Below are 15,076 nucleotides of genomic sequence, written 5' to 3' on the forward strand. Positions count from 1 at the left end.
TGCTCCGAAGAGGAAAAGGTTCATCTAAAACGCGCGACGTTTCGAACAGTGGCCCTTCTTCAGAGCAAAGATCGATCATAATACCGCAGTACATTTACTCTGTGTGCATACATACACACACACAATGTATGTCCATACATACCAGAGATAAACTTGTGAAGCCAGTGACAATTATAGTTTTACCAATCCACCACGTGCACAAAAAGGCACAAGTCTATACCAAGAGATCATAAGGTCCACAAAGGCAATTACAGTAATCAAGGCAGGGCAAGAGTGGCTTTCCGCACAGATTCTGTGGGCTTGTGCCTCTTGCGTGAACGTGTAATGCGCGGCCTTTTAGGGCTTAAAGAGCAACTTGGGACATGATCCATTTTTTGACCGACCGCCTCCATCCTCTCAGTACGATCTTTCTATGCAGCGCCTCGTGATGCGGTTGGCCCGTCCGAGGGAGACGGAGCGATGGAATCGGCTCGTGGGCAGGGTGCCACGTGGGTGATGACACCGCGGGGATAGTGTGATATGGTGGTGGCTTAGGGGAGGTCTGTAATCCAGCAGTGGATTGATCGTGGGTGATGTATGTACGTACGTATGTTGAGATTCGTTCGCACCGTACGTAGCCAACCGTGCGAATCGGAGGTACGGGGGAAGGACAATAAACTAAGCACAAAAAGCAGTTTTAAAGAAATTAGTTTAAAATCTGTATTTAAAAGTACATGGAACCAGTTGCTTCCTAATACTGGAAGGAAGAGCGTTCTAGACGGGCGCAGAAGCGCATCTGAAAGTGCCGCGACGTGGTGACCGCCTTTGTTTGATGGCTGAGCTAAAAGCAAGGTATTGTGATCATGATGATGAGCACGGTGTTAAATCCGAATCGTATTTCGTTATTGCCGTTGTCAGGATTGCCACTAAACATGAGCATCACACAGTGATCATTTGAGAATGTGGATAAGGTAATTGTATGCGGTACACGTAAGAAGTAGAGAGGGGCTTTCGACTGCTTTGCATGGCGCACACTCACTCCATGACAGACCAATTACTTGGTTCACTGACGATGGGGGGTTGGATGCTGTCCAATGGTTGTAAGTGTGTAGCACAAGCCACGACACTCCTCGAGTAAAACCAATCAAACTCCGGGCCATCATTTTCGGTAACACAACATGTTTTTTGTAAGCTTGAGGATTTCTTAAAATTGATAAGCACGTACTATAGTAATAGGTTTTTACCCTTTCAACTGGTACAAAAACTGACACCTTTATACAAGGGATCATGTTTTCAATAACCACAACACAAACAGTCAAAATGCAAAAAAAAGCCAGACAACGTTCCTACCAGCTCCCTCCGCAGGAATGTGTTCAGAGCATGTTTTAGTTTGCATGTTCACCACGAATACGTGTGGTTAATGCAGACATGATTCCTTGCAAAAGGTTTCTATTTGGTGTTTGAACATCTTAACACCTCCTGTTTAATTGCCAGAAAGGGTAAAACCTATTTTTATTTTTTCATTCTTTGACACTGGCAAAACTTGAACTCATTACATATTTTTCCCGTGAGTCACAATCACGTATATACATGCGATTTGGATGAATGCTACCACCACTATGATCACTGTTACATTGCTTTTATGGCTTTATTTTGGTGATTTGGAAAACTTTTTTTGTTTGGCCATGTTTGTTTGTTGTAGTACGGAGTTAGAATGATGGCCTTAATCTAAGTTGTCTTGTGGTTGTTGTTGTTGTTTGACTTGCATCCCACTGGGATTTTTTGCACACAGCGTTGGTGTACGGTGCTTTTTCTGGAATATTTTTTGCTGTTGTTTCATGGATTTTCTGTTTTACACTTAGTCACATAGTCACTTTAAGATGTTTTCTTGTTCATGTTTTTGTCTTTTGCTTGTTGCGGTTGCACCCGATTCAAGAGCCGAATGGCTCACAGGGCTCTACCAAATAAATGAAACTGAAAACTGAAACCACTGAACTGGCATTCGCTATCAAACATTCAAACGCGAAGGATGCCACCGCGTCCATTGTGCCAGACTTGGTGTTCTTTGAGGCCACGTGGCTTGGCTAAGGCTTGCCGGCAAGAAAGTCAGTGCAAAGACTCGGATGTCGTGGGCTAACAGATTGTTCATGCTAATGGTTGATCCATCCGTGCTCTCTCGTGTGCCAGCCTGCTTTGTTTTAGCTGCCCAGTGCGCCGAGCGTCGCTCCTCCGCCTCCTGTTGTTGTTGTTGTTGTTTGGAGGGAGCTTCAGACAGCTGCTCGAACACGTCATAAACAAGCTGTGACACCCGCGGTACAGCTGGCAGCAATGGTTTACTCAGCTCTCCGGGTTCTTTCGTGCCAAGTCAGGCTATCTGAACAATTTTTTCATTAAAATATTACTAAACGGTTTTTTTTTTACTTAAAACTTTCGTGACAGTAGGAATTCATATTCTTTGGTCATTTCGGTAAAGTCACGTAGATAGAAAAAAAAACTTTTCCTGATGATGACCGCTTGTGTTGCGATCGAAACTTCGTGATTTTTATTTGTGTTTTTTTTTCTACGTGACTTTACCGAAAGAACCAAAGAATATGTTTTTTTTTACCAGGTAATGCCTACTGAGCTATATAACTCTCTTTCAGAAGCGACCTGACCACAAATGATAGCTCAACGAAGTGGCTTATCACCATGTGGAAATGTATAGCAGCCAAATACTCTAAACGCGTGATGTTGATTCTAAATGTGGAGGGGGCAAAAAAAACCGGAGGACCAGGAGAAAAATCCACACCATCACCGGGAGGGAGACGCGCAAACTCCAAATATACAGCAGCAGGCATCGTCAGGGTCGGGATCGAACCCACGACCTCCTGCACACCAGGCGAGGTAGTTAACATCTCAAGCCCGTGCCGTGCCCATTTCACGAGACGGCTAAACAACAACACGCTCGGCTGCCGTCGGAAACCCGACATTAGACCTCGAAGCAGCTCCCTCATCGATTGCTCGCAAATTTACGTACACTGCCGCATGGAGCTGTCCGGGGCTTAGCTCCGGAAATAATGTCAGGGACTCGGGGAATCAGCGGGTGGTGGGGGATGTCGCAAAAATAATATTCCGTGAGAAAAGAATCTCTGTGCTTGTGTATGCGTTTGAACAGAGACGCTTGCATATAAATGCACGCGCGCGTGTGTGTGTGTATGTGCGTACGTTCGGTAAGGATTTGAGCTTGACTGGACAATTCTCATGCGGGGGTGAAGGTGGCGTGGTGACAGGATAAGGTAACGTTGCATATCCAGAAATCCCACGTCCATTCGCGTGCCTCACGATTTTCTCTCTCTCTCTCTCTGCCTTCAATGTCCCTCTTTCACGCGCGAAATGGCATGCAAATTAAAACCTGAATTCGGCACACACACACACACAAAAAACATACTTTGCTGTAAATGTCCCACGGCAAAGAGATGATGGATGTTGCTCTGAGGTAATGGTTATCACACTGGCCCTGCCATCCAGAGGACGCCGTTTGCCCGTTTGATTTGACCTCCGGGCGCGGAAGTTCGTGAAGCGTTTAAAATGGGTGTCTGCGTCGCAGGAGCATGAGAGATGGTGACAGGTTTCGGGGGCCTTCATCCAGCAGCGGATTGATCATGGCTGACGACGATGATGATGATGATGAACGTAACCACGTCTTGAAATACGGCACAGGGAGGTCGGAGCGATGACCTTCCACCACTAAAGTTCTGGGTTCAAATCCAGGTTGCCTTCTGACCAATCCTTCTCTCCCTCTGTCCAGCCAGCAGTATAAATGACGACACCGCAGAAAGTTTGCCCGGTCCAGTGTGGAAGAGTAGGCCGAATACACCTCCAGAGGGAGCTCCCTCTCCAGGTCCCTTCCTGGCAGCAGTGACGCGAGGGAGACGTTTCGAGGGCTGCACCTCTGATTTTATTTGCCTGGAGGCAATCCCAGTGTGCATACCATTACGAGGCAGTCACATACCGCTCCAACTGAGAGATGTTTATAACAAACAACAACAACAACAACAAACCCCATCACATGCTGCAGAAGAGCATTCTGGATTATTATTATGATATAAATAATTTAAAGCGTCAGAGTTTGCTGAGCCATAAGCAAATGCTGCAGTTTAACGTAATTATGGAAAGCCAATAGGTGAGCAAAACTAAATATGTCCTTGTATGTGCAGATACAGAACATATGGCGATGATAAAATAGTTTTATTTATTTATTTGGTTAAATATACATTTTGGAATCTTAGCATTTAGTAGAAATGCCTAAATCTAGAACTGCCAAAGAAGGCAACCCGCAAAAAATGTCTTAGAGTAGTGGAAGAAAAATCTCAATGCTATTTTCACCCGAGCACTCATTTTAGGGGCCTAATGGTGGTTAATTTGGGACGCTGTCATATATTGTTGGGCTGCACAAGAGGACGTTTAATATTTCTTGATTTTTTTAGTACACTTTCCATTCCATTGGCCGGAGAAAGAGGAACACTTGGGATAGAAAATCACAGTCTTTATTCATACTGGAGAAATCCAATGAGAACTTATTTTTGGGTTAAATACATTATTCAAACATCAAAATTGTAGAGTTTGTTATGCATTAGATCGCGGATATGTCAATGTGTCGTGAAACCCGCCACCACCCGACAACCAGCCTCATCAAGAGAGGGCCTGATGAGGTTGGTGGTAATTACTGCCAAAACGTGGCTTTGCTCTCCAACACACCAGTGTGCTGAACTAGAAACTAATTGGCCACGGTCTGTTTAAGTAACAACCCTTACTAATTGGTTGTGTCGGGTGGTGGCGGGTCTAACGACACATTTATATATTTACGCGATCTAACCCAAAAAAAAACTCTACTATGGATGATATTTGTCGCGAACGCCTTACGTTGTGTTTAAAACAATTGAAACCGTGACAAAAGGTCAGAGCGGGCTCGGGGCAGAACACGGAAGGGGTGGTGGCTGATGGTCAAGATTTGTGATGCGAGCGGCAGCCGAAGTATCGAACGCGTCCACTAAAGGAGGGGTCCCCAACCCCCAGGGCCACGGACCGGTACCGGTCCGTGGCCTGTTAGGAACCGGGCTGCACAGCAGCAGCAGGAGGTGAGAACGGTGAGTCCGCGCGTGGAACCCGCCCCCATTGTTTTATAACACTGGTCAACAAAAAAAAAAAATTTCTGGCCTGGACTTTGCAGCTGTTTTAGACTAATTTCAGGGTGCTTTTCTCAAATCTGATCTCAGATTTGCTTTATCACATCTCATTTTTATGCTATCGGTATACCCCATTTTCATTGATTTTACCCGAAATTAACTCTGTCACTTATGATTGCAAGTTGTTGCGAGTCAATGACTGCTTTAGTGTTAAAATATGATGCTGTATTTTTAGGATAGTGTGTTTATAATATCATTTTATGTAGATATCCACAGTTATTTAATATTTTTCTTCTGCAGTTCTTATTGAAAATGCAATATTTGATATCTCAAAAACCTGATGTGGTAGACAAAAACTGCTGCCAGATTTGGAATCAGCACCCCAAAATTACCTTAAAACCGTTGGAATACCTTATGCCAGAAAAAGTGTGTTGACCAGTGTCATTCACCACTTCCGTCCGCGTCTCTTTCCCGCACTGCGCGCTTGCCTCAGTGTCACAGTGTTGGTAAGCCCACAAGCTACTAACCCTAGTAGCCCCAATGAGTAACAAAACCAACGTCGCTGGAGAGCTTCTTTGAAAAGGGGGAAAGACCCAATGATAACCCCCCCCCCCACACACCGGTCCGTGAAAAAATTGTCTTCCACGAAACCGGTTCCTGGTGCTACAAAGGTTGGGTACCGCTGCACTAAAGGACAGCCACCAAAGGAGACGGAGCGGTGAAATCAGCTCGTGTGTGAGAGATGGTGGCGACCTGGGGGACGCCTTGATCCAGCAGTAGATGTATTATGACGACGATGATGGGATGGGCACGGTTTGCTCAATACCCTTTCAAGGTAAATGTTGAATGGATCAAGCAACGCGTCTGCGGCTTCTGACTTAATCTTGACGACAATAGTGACAGCCCTTGTGCTCTGGATTGAATGTGATCCATCACCGCTTCGTGTAAACGTTAGGTGTGTGCACAGTCATTCGAGAATATTAAACGCACACACAGAAGCGGTGCCATTTGTGGCCATTGGTTTGGAAGGCGTAATATATAATCCATTCTCATTCATTCGTCGTTCATTCATTCATTCCTGCCTTCATCCCGTCGTGGGCTCCGTGCGGAGTTAATGACACTCGTATTACCCGATATTTAAACATCACAAGTCCATTATCGAGTGCTATGCAAGTTTAAAAACATTTTTGGGCACGTGCTGCATATGTCGATCATATCTCCGCCGTGCTGTGCACAATTGATCGATGTAAAAATGGTAGAGAATTTAAGAAAACACATTCATAATCGCGCTCACTCACAAGTGGAACAACAAATTGGATATTGTATTTGCCCATTAACTTCACGTAGAGACGACAGCTCGCGGTTTGTTGATTCTTCCGCCTGTGAGTTGCGCAGTCGATTTGGGTCTGTACTTTAACACGCACACCTTGGAGCGTCGGTGGACAATGATTGTCACCAGTGGCAGTTCCTGCAAAATCTCTCAGGGAGGGCAAATGTCTGGATGATTGATAAGGATAAGGTCCACCCATGCAATGGATAAATTAACAGCTTAAGCATGTAAAGGCAACTTCACTTCTTTAATATTAATGAAAAATAAAGTGACTCTTACAATACATAATGTTTGTTTCTATACTCACTATTATTACAATCCACTCAGTTTCTTTTATTAAAGATTCCACGAGGTAGCGACACGTAATATTGTTGACTGAAACGTGCTTACGTATGATGACGTAAGCACGTTAGTGCGAGCCCTCCCGGAAGCCATAGAGAATGCATTGCAGCGCCCGCCGTTCGAAAAAAAACATCTTTGAATGTAAGTCTATGGGAACACTCTGGGCGATTCTCAGCCAGAGTGAAATCGCCCAAAAAGAGGCGGTACTCCACAGAACGTGACATGACGCTGATTGGACTATATCCAGAGGCACAGTAACGGCTGAGATTGGTGGTGCGTCGCCCAATCGCCCTAATGATGAAACCGCCCCTGATTGTCACTTTGCTTTACAACGCCGCTCACAACACTCCCCCCCCCCCCTCTGCACGTGACTTCTGGCCCATCGGGGGAGACTGCAGCCTCCCCCTGCACGTGCGAAAAGCAGTGCGTTCGTCGCACGTGGCTTTGGAGATCCAAACACCCGTCCTTAGTCGCATGCACGTACGCACGTGTACGTGCATGCAGTGTGCGTTGAACTTCTTTCGCACCTACTCTTGGGTTTTTTTCGGTAAAGTCACGTAGGTAAAAATAAATAAATAATAATAGAAATAATCATAGAAATAAAATAATAAATCACGACGTTTCGGAGGCAACACAAGCTTCCTCCATCAGGTGTAAAAGGGCACAGCCAAAATAACTGTAGTTATTTTATTATTATTTCTATAATTTTTATTGTTTATTTATTATTTATTTGATTTTACCTACGTGACTTTACCGAAAAAACCCAGGAGTATGAATCCTTGCAGTCACGAAAACTTCAAATCTAGAATTCTTTCGCACCGTTACGTAACCAACCGTGCCAATCGGAGGTGCCGCGGTCGTTCAACGGAGCTAAAGGGCGCAAAGGGGCAGCCCTGCAATTTGGTTGCTCGCGCCACTGCTAGCGGAAGGGCCTTCTCTTCACTGGTTCTTTTTGACACGGGCTGCACGCTGCACCCCCTGGGGGTGCGAGATGCCCTTTCTGGGGGTGCGAGACGTGGACAGATATTTTGTTTAGAAGGTGTATCGTCGAAACACACACACACATTAAGCACGGGCACATAAGTTACAACTTACTTTGTTTCATCAATCCCCACGTAGAAGGGAAATAATAAAATAATAAAAATAAAACATAATAAAATAATTCTCACGACGTTTCGGCCGCAACGCAAGCAGCCGTCCTCAGGTGAAGAACAGTGATTGGTGCAACAGGTCCTGTTCTTCACCTGAGGATGGCTGTTTGCGTCGTGGCCTAAACGTCGTGAGAATTATTTTATTATGTTTTATTTGTATTATTTTATTATTTCCCTTCTACGTGACTTTACAGAAAGAACCAAGAAGATGAATCCCGGCAGTCACGAAAGCTTTAAATCGAAAAATCCCCATGTAGTTATCAACATTGTACATCGATTTACGGTTAAGAACCAAAGGTGTGCAAGGCTGCAGTAAAGGCGAAGGAACTACTGCTCTGGAGGGTTGTTAACTCTCATTTATATACTCTTAGTTCTTTCGGTAAAGTCACGTAGGTAAAAAATGACATTTTAATTAATAAAAATATAATACAAAAATAAAATAAAAATCACGACGTTTCAGAAGCAACACAAGTCTCCGACATCAGGTGGGACCGTCACAGCCAGATTTGCTGCATCAAGTGAGGCAGGGATTCAAGATGCAAGCTCTTAAATACAAGTTAAGGGGGAGGAGGGAGGGGGTGGAGCTTATCAGAATGTGGTAGCCAATGAATGGAACGTATCGGTAGGGGGGGGGGGGCTAAAAGAGGGCACGAGGTACTAGGCGTCGACGTGTAAGTAGCCAATGAATGGAACGTATCGGGAGGGGGGGGGCGCGTCAGTGTGTTGTGCCCTCCGTGCGTGCTCATCGATGTGTCTGGGTACACCGTGTGCAATCATCACGCTCAAACGGCACAACAACAACAACAACACAAATACGTCCAACAGTTGAATGAACTTAAACGCGGCTCGTGTGCAGTGGTAGTGGGGCTGGTTCGATTGTCAATCGGAACGATGAATACAATTGCTGGATGAATGCCATGTCAATCGGGGGGTTGGTTGACCATGCTTCACCAAGCCAGTCATCGCAGGTTGGTGAAGGGAATGTCGGTTGTGGGGTGCAGGACTGGTTCCAATCTCACGCTCGCACACCGATAGCCATGGACGGGAATCGAACTCAGGTTGCCGAGTTCGTAGCGCAGCGCACCAACCACTGCTTCGAAACCCTTAACTAACGCAGGTCACGTCCATAGACATTCACAATATATGTGTGTGTGTCAGTGAACTACAGCACTGGTGTCTAAATCTGTGGTTGGTGCACCGTGAGGTGAGCCTGGCGACCTGAGTTCGATTCAGAGCCAGGGCAAAAGTGAGTGGTGAGCGATATCCGAACTGGTCCTTGCAACAATGACCTTGACAAAGAGCTGAAACATATTATTAATATGATTATTACTACAACTACCGCGTGAATCTGCTCTTGGTCTCCTCTAGATTCGTTGATTCCATCATGAGCACCGTCATTCTTGCGACGTACGTGTTCAGAAGCTCAAAGGGGAAGGGAGATGTATTGATTACCTAATCCAGCAAGTTTCCTGCCTGCCTAATTAGGTGGTCGCAAACAGCGTTTGCCTCACCAACTCCCTCGCCCGATATACAGGAGGCATTGGGTTCGATCCCGACGCTGACGCCTGTGGTATATTTTGAGTTTGCGGGTCTCTCTCCCCGCGGTCGCGTGGATTTTTCTGGGTTCCCCCCCACCCACCCCCACGTCCACGTTTAGAATCAACATCATGCGTTTAGAGTATTTGGCCGCAATAAACTTCCACGCGACGATGAGCCGCTCCGTTGAGCTACCTTTTTGCGATGGCCAGGATCCACTTCTGAAAAAAAAGCGCTGTATAGCTCAGTGGAGCCTTTTGCCTTGTGGTTAAATAAAAAAAAATAGTGACTCGAAGTGACGTAGGACCCTTTAGTGTTTGCCGTGTCCGCTCGGTCGGTGCGCCTGTCAGCCGTCGTGTGAAATCTGTTTGCTCAAAGCGCGCTTCGTTAGCGCAGCAGCAGCAACAGCAGCAGCAGACAACCCGAAACTGCAGTTCCACAGAAATTGCAGCGAAAATGTGGAGTTGGTGCGGTCGTTGGTGCACTGCGCCACAAATCCCTTGGCATTGGACATGGGGGAGGGTGGAACGACCTCTGACAAGGTGGAATGGCTCTGTCTCTCTCACAACCAACGCGTAAACGTGGCCTGGGTGGACCCGCGGATTTGTCAACCTTTGGTGCGTCGACAAATGCGGCTGGTGGAGGCCCCTGGGCTGCAGCTCTTAAAGCCCCCCACGCCTTGATCCGGGCCCTGGTTGCACGCACACGTAACAGACAAGGACGTGATAATTGGTCTTATCATATTTTTTACTGGCAAATGAGGTACCAATGGTGAGACAAGGACGTGTGCCAAACGCAACTGCGAGTGAAGTATTTCAGTGACTGCACCAAAGTAAACATCGTGTTAAAATTTTTTTTTATATATATGAAGTACCGGTGAGGACGCTTGACGCCGAGGTTGAGGCACACGTATGTTTATTCACAATATGACAGTGGGCATATACACTCTCGAGGGGGTATCGGCCCCCTCACCCGTATAACTCGGGATACACCCCTAGCTAACTCTGTCCTAGCCCCAAATCCTCCACTAATGGGCTAGGGGAGGCTAACTGGCCCGACACTGGTAAGTCGGGCCCGGTACCCGGAGTTCCAGACCAGCTCTTACAAGAGCACCGGCTCTGGCTTTCGGGACCACGCCGCTGGCTCAATCCTGTCCGGCCCTGAAAAGGACATCGAACCAGGGGAGTCCAGGGCTCTATCTAAGACGTCTTCAATCTTCTTCCCTTAGCTTAAACATAACTGCCTTGAGCCCTTTCAACATCCCCTTTTATACCCAACCTCTCCCTGAGGGGTGGGGCCCCGGGGGATCATAACGTTCGAACCAGCCCCCCCCCCCCAGGGTGTCTGGCTCGGACGTCGTAGAGGGCACTTGCTCGTGCACTTACGTAGCCCCGCCCACTGTGTTTGTTTTCCATAGGCTGCCATGCATAACGGGCCCTCTCTTTAACACCCCTACATCACCCCCCCCCCCCCCCCCCCCGCATAGCTTGCAGCCGTCCCGGCTGCCAACATACAAAAATGACAATAAAAGTGCATTTACACCTTGACCGCGCGTGTGCCTCACTATTTTTCAACAATGACAAGAACACAACAAAATGCAACAGCAAGAAGAGAAAACAACCCGACGCACCCCCCCCTTGAATAAATATGAATTCCGTAAAAAAAACAACCTATATACAATTTGCAGGGAACCCACCATACACACAACACCAGGTGAACCCAACGTATGTACATTTCAATGGGCAGGGAACACACCACCCACACAACACACAATGAACACAACGTATGTACATTTCAATGGGCAGGGAACACACCACCCACACAACACACGATGAACACAACCTATGTACACATCTTCCGGTCTCATAACAGTCTGCGCATTTTTGCGCGCGTCCTTGCAGCGGGCCCCTCACACGGGGTAACCCCGGGTGGTGGACCGTCAGGTGGCAATTGTCCGTCCCGGAGTGAGACCTCATCCGATGTCGCGCGACCGTCGGTATCCTCAGGAGGGGTGGTCGGGCGTGAGCCCGTCAGTCCTGATGCACCTGGAGGTGGCACGGCTGGCAAGGCATTAGGTGAGAACGACGGAGACGGACCCAATGAGACGGTCGACCCCCCCCCACGTTTGGCCACGCATGTGTGAAGTGGGTTTGTGTACCGCAACGAAGGGTTTTAACCTAGAGGGGTGCACGAACCATCGCCGCTTCCCCCATTTAATGCGCACGCACTGTGGTCGCAAAACTTCGACCACCTCCACAGGGCCCCGCCACGGCCGCGCCAGCTTAGGGGAGGTAGCCAGGGGCACTTGGGGACAGTGCAACCATGCCTTGTCCCCCGGCTTCCACTGTATCACGTGCGCCCGACCCAGCCTGAGGCGCTCATTCGCTTTTTGACGGAGGTCCGAGTTTAGCATAGCAGAATCCCGCGCCTCTGTTAATTTGGCCAGATTAAATTTGACGTGGTCAGCCAATTTAGTTTTCCCTTGCGGGTCGGGGATCTGCAGCTGGGCGCGAACAGGCGGGTCGGGTTCGCGACCGTACATGAGGTAAAAGGGGGAAAATCCCGTAGCTGCATGGGGTGCCATCCGATATGCCGCCAAGACCCCTTGAATATGCAGGTCCCAGTCAGTCTGCGAGTCCGAGACCTGCTGTGACATCATTGACGTAATGGTGCGATGCAGGCGCTCGACCATTCCGTCAGTTTGCGGGTGATACGGGGAGGTACGAATTTTCTTTGTGCCTAAGAGGTCACAGACTTGTTTGAGTAATTTACCGGAAAAATTTCTGCCCTGGTCGGTCAGCAGCCGCTCCGGAGCACCTTTGTCCAGGACGTATCCCTGAACAAAGGCCTCCACGATGGCTGCTGCCGACTGGTTGGCAAGGGGCCAGGCCATAGGCCAGCGCGTAAAATACTCGACACCTGTCAACAAATACCTATTGCCCCTGGGGGTGGCGGGAAATGGGCCCAAAATGTCCAGCGCGACAAGCTCATTTATTCTGGACACTTTGATCGATTGCTAGGGCGGGTTAGACTCCCGCGCCGGCGGTTTCCGTTGCGCACACCGAGGGCATGATCCCAATAGATCCCCAACATCCCTCGTCATACCAGGCCAAAAAAAATCAAGTTGTAGCAGTGCAAGAGTCTTTTGGGTCCCCAGGTGTAATAGGCGCTGATGCGCGGCCCACACCACCTTGCCTCGCAACTCAGAAGGGACCACCAGCCGATGTCGCTGGGATTTGCCGTCCCAATGCATCAGCAGACCTTGCACCATTTCCCATGCATCCGAATCACCCTTCACCCGCCCAGCACCCCCGACGCGACGACGCCACCCGAGGAGGGAGGTATCCTCCATTTGGAGGCGCCCCCATTCAGTGACGGGCAACCCCAACAGGGAATCTCTTCCCTGTTGTTCGATCGAATTAGTAACTAATGTTTCGTCGTCGTCGGTGGCTGCCAAGACCGGAACCGCTGCGTCCCCTGAAGGCCTGCAACGTCCCGACCCCAGGAGGCATGCACATTCGGAGGTGGTTGGCATGCGCGACAGAGCGTCCGCATTCGTATGGCGAACGCCCTTACGGTAGGTGGTTTCAAAATCAAAGTCCTGGAGAACCTCCAACCATCGAGACAACTGTCCCGATGGTTGTTGAACTCGCAGGGCATACTGTAGTGCCGCATGATCTGTGCGGACGGTGAAATGCCGACCGTACAGATATGGGCGATACTGTTGGATGAAATAGACAATTGCCAACAGTTCCCTACGGGTGACACAATATCTTTGCTCCGCAGGAGACAACACCCGACTACCGTACGCGACCACCCGTTCCACGCCATCAACCACCTGGGAAAGCACACCCCCAATACCCGTGTTGCTCGCATCGGTGTCGAGCAAAAAGGGCTTAGAAAAATCTGGGTAAACCAAGGGAGGAGCTTTTACCAGGGCGTCCCGAAGGGAGCAGAAAGCAGCCTCCTCCTCTTGACCCCAGTGGAACCGAATCCCTTTAGATGTTAAAGTGTGCAGGGGTTTTGCAATTGTCGCAAAATCAGCGACGAACCGTCGGTAATACGACGCGAACCCAATGAAACTCCTGACCTCTCCCACCGAGGCGGGTGTCGGCCAGGAGCTGACACACTGCGTTTTGGCGGGATCGGAAGCAATACCTGAGCGTCCCACGATGTGCCCCAAATAACGCACCGAATCGCGCAACAAATGGCATTTTTGGGGTTTGAATTTCAAATTAGCAGCCCGCATCTTTAGGAAAACCGCCCGCAACCTCTGGAGATGTTCATCAAAAGTTTTACCAAAGACGATAACGTCATCCAAATAAATGAGGCACGACTCCCATTGCAATCCAGCCAAAACCAATTCCATCAAACGCTGGAAAGTTGCCGGCGCTGAGTGTAAGCCCATCGGCAACCGGTTGAATTGGAACAGGCCATGCGGTGTACGGAAAGCAGTTTTAGGCTTTGAATCATCGTCCAGAGGAAGCTGCCAGAATCCCGAAAGTAAATCGAGTGTGGAAAAGAATCGTGCTCCCGCCAAAGCGTCCAGCGATTCATCCATCCGAGGGAGCGGGTATGCGTCGGCAACCGAAATTTTGTTAAGGCGCCGAAAATCAACGCAAAACCGCAACGATCCGTCCTGCTTTTTAACCAGGACAATCGGCGCTCCCCAAGGGCTGGTGGACGGAGAAATGATGTCGGCGGCCAACATGTCATCAATAGCCGATTTGACATGGTCCTTTTCGGCGGGACTCAACCAAAACGGATTTTGGCGAATTGGCGCGCTGTCACCCGTGTCAATATGGTGACGCAGCAGGTGAGTACAACCCAAATCGTATTTATTCCGACTAAAAACGTCGGAAAATTCCCGCAGTAGTGTTTTAAGTTGTTGACGCTCTGAATCTGACAGGTCCGTCGATCCCGCACAAAGCGCCTCGAGCCACCCTTCATCGCTGTCCGAATGCGGTTGCGACGCAGGGACAACGCTGACGTGATTTGCGACGGGTTCCTCACATGGCACCGGCGTTGCGTGAGCAAGCACGGTCCCCTGTGGGACCACCACCGCCTGCGAGCCCACATTGAGGACCGCGATGAAGGGTTCACCGTCCCCTCTTACTATGGTCTGGGCCGGGAGTTAATGAGGTCCACTAACCCCGGCCCTAGACGGCCCCAACAGAACCCCTTGGGCCCCAATACCCTTAGCGAAGGGCCGCCGAAGTTTCAAAGGAATCAACATTTGCGCCCCCGGAGGGACGCGCACCGTTCTCTCTACGAATGCCGGCACCGTCGCGAATGCCGTCCGAGTCGTAACTGGCGATGGCAGAAACGCCATACGTCTGCCCGACGGGAGCTCAATGCATCCCTGGTCGATTAATATCCTAATCGGCATTTTGGCCAGGAAGTCCGTCCCCAGCAGGCACGGAACCGCCAGCGAGGAGGAAACAAAAATTGGCCCAGACAATTTAATTTCCCCAATACAAATTTGGGCACGAATTTGTCCGATGATGCCAAGTGAGCCCCCGTTAGCCGCATAGAATGGTACGTTAACAGGCATCAAAGGACGGCTCCGGACA

The 15,076-nt window shown here is 48.9% G+C and overlaps 1 protein-coding gene across 2 annotated transcripts in view; it reads left to right on the forward strand.

Moving 5' to 3' along the window:
• LOC133355918 (P2Y purinoceptor 1-like) overlaps window positions 1-15,076 on the forward strand; it is a 38,424-nt gene that overhangs the window by 11,010 nt on the left and 12,338 nt on the right. Inside the window, exon 1 of one of the 2 annotated variants that reach the window (XM_061573343.1) lies at window positions 3,189-3,254. The exons of the other annotated variant lie outside the window; for it this stretch is intronic. The gene's annotated coding sequence lies outside the window, so the exon portion shown is untranslated. Of the gene's footprint in view, window positions 1-3,188; window positions 3,255-15,076 lie in introns of those variants that run through there. 2 annotated transcript variants of the gene reach the window in all.

The sequence above is a fragment of the Lethenteron reissneri genome, chromosome 52 (assembly GCF_015708825.2).
Source record: "Lethenteron reissneri isolate LAM-NWPU_2019-01 chromosome 52, ASM1570882v1, whole genome shotgun sequence".
Classification (NCBI taxonomy): Eukaryota; Metazoa; Chordata; class Hyperoartia; order Petromyzontiformes; family Petromyzontidae; genus Lethenteron; species Lethenteron reissneri.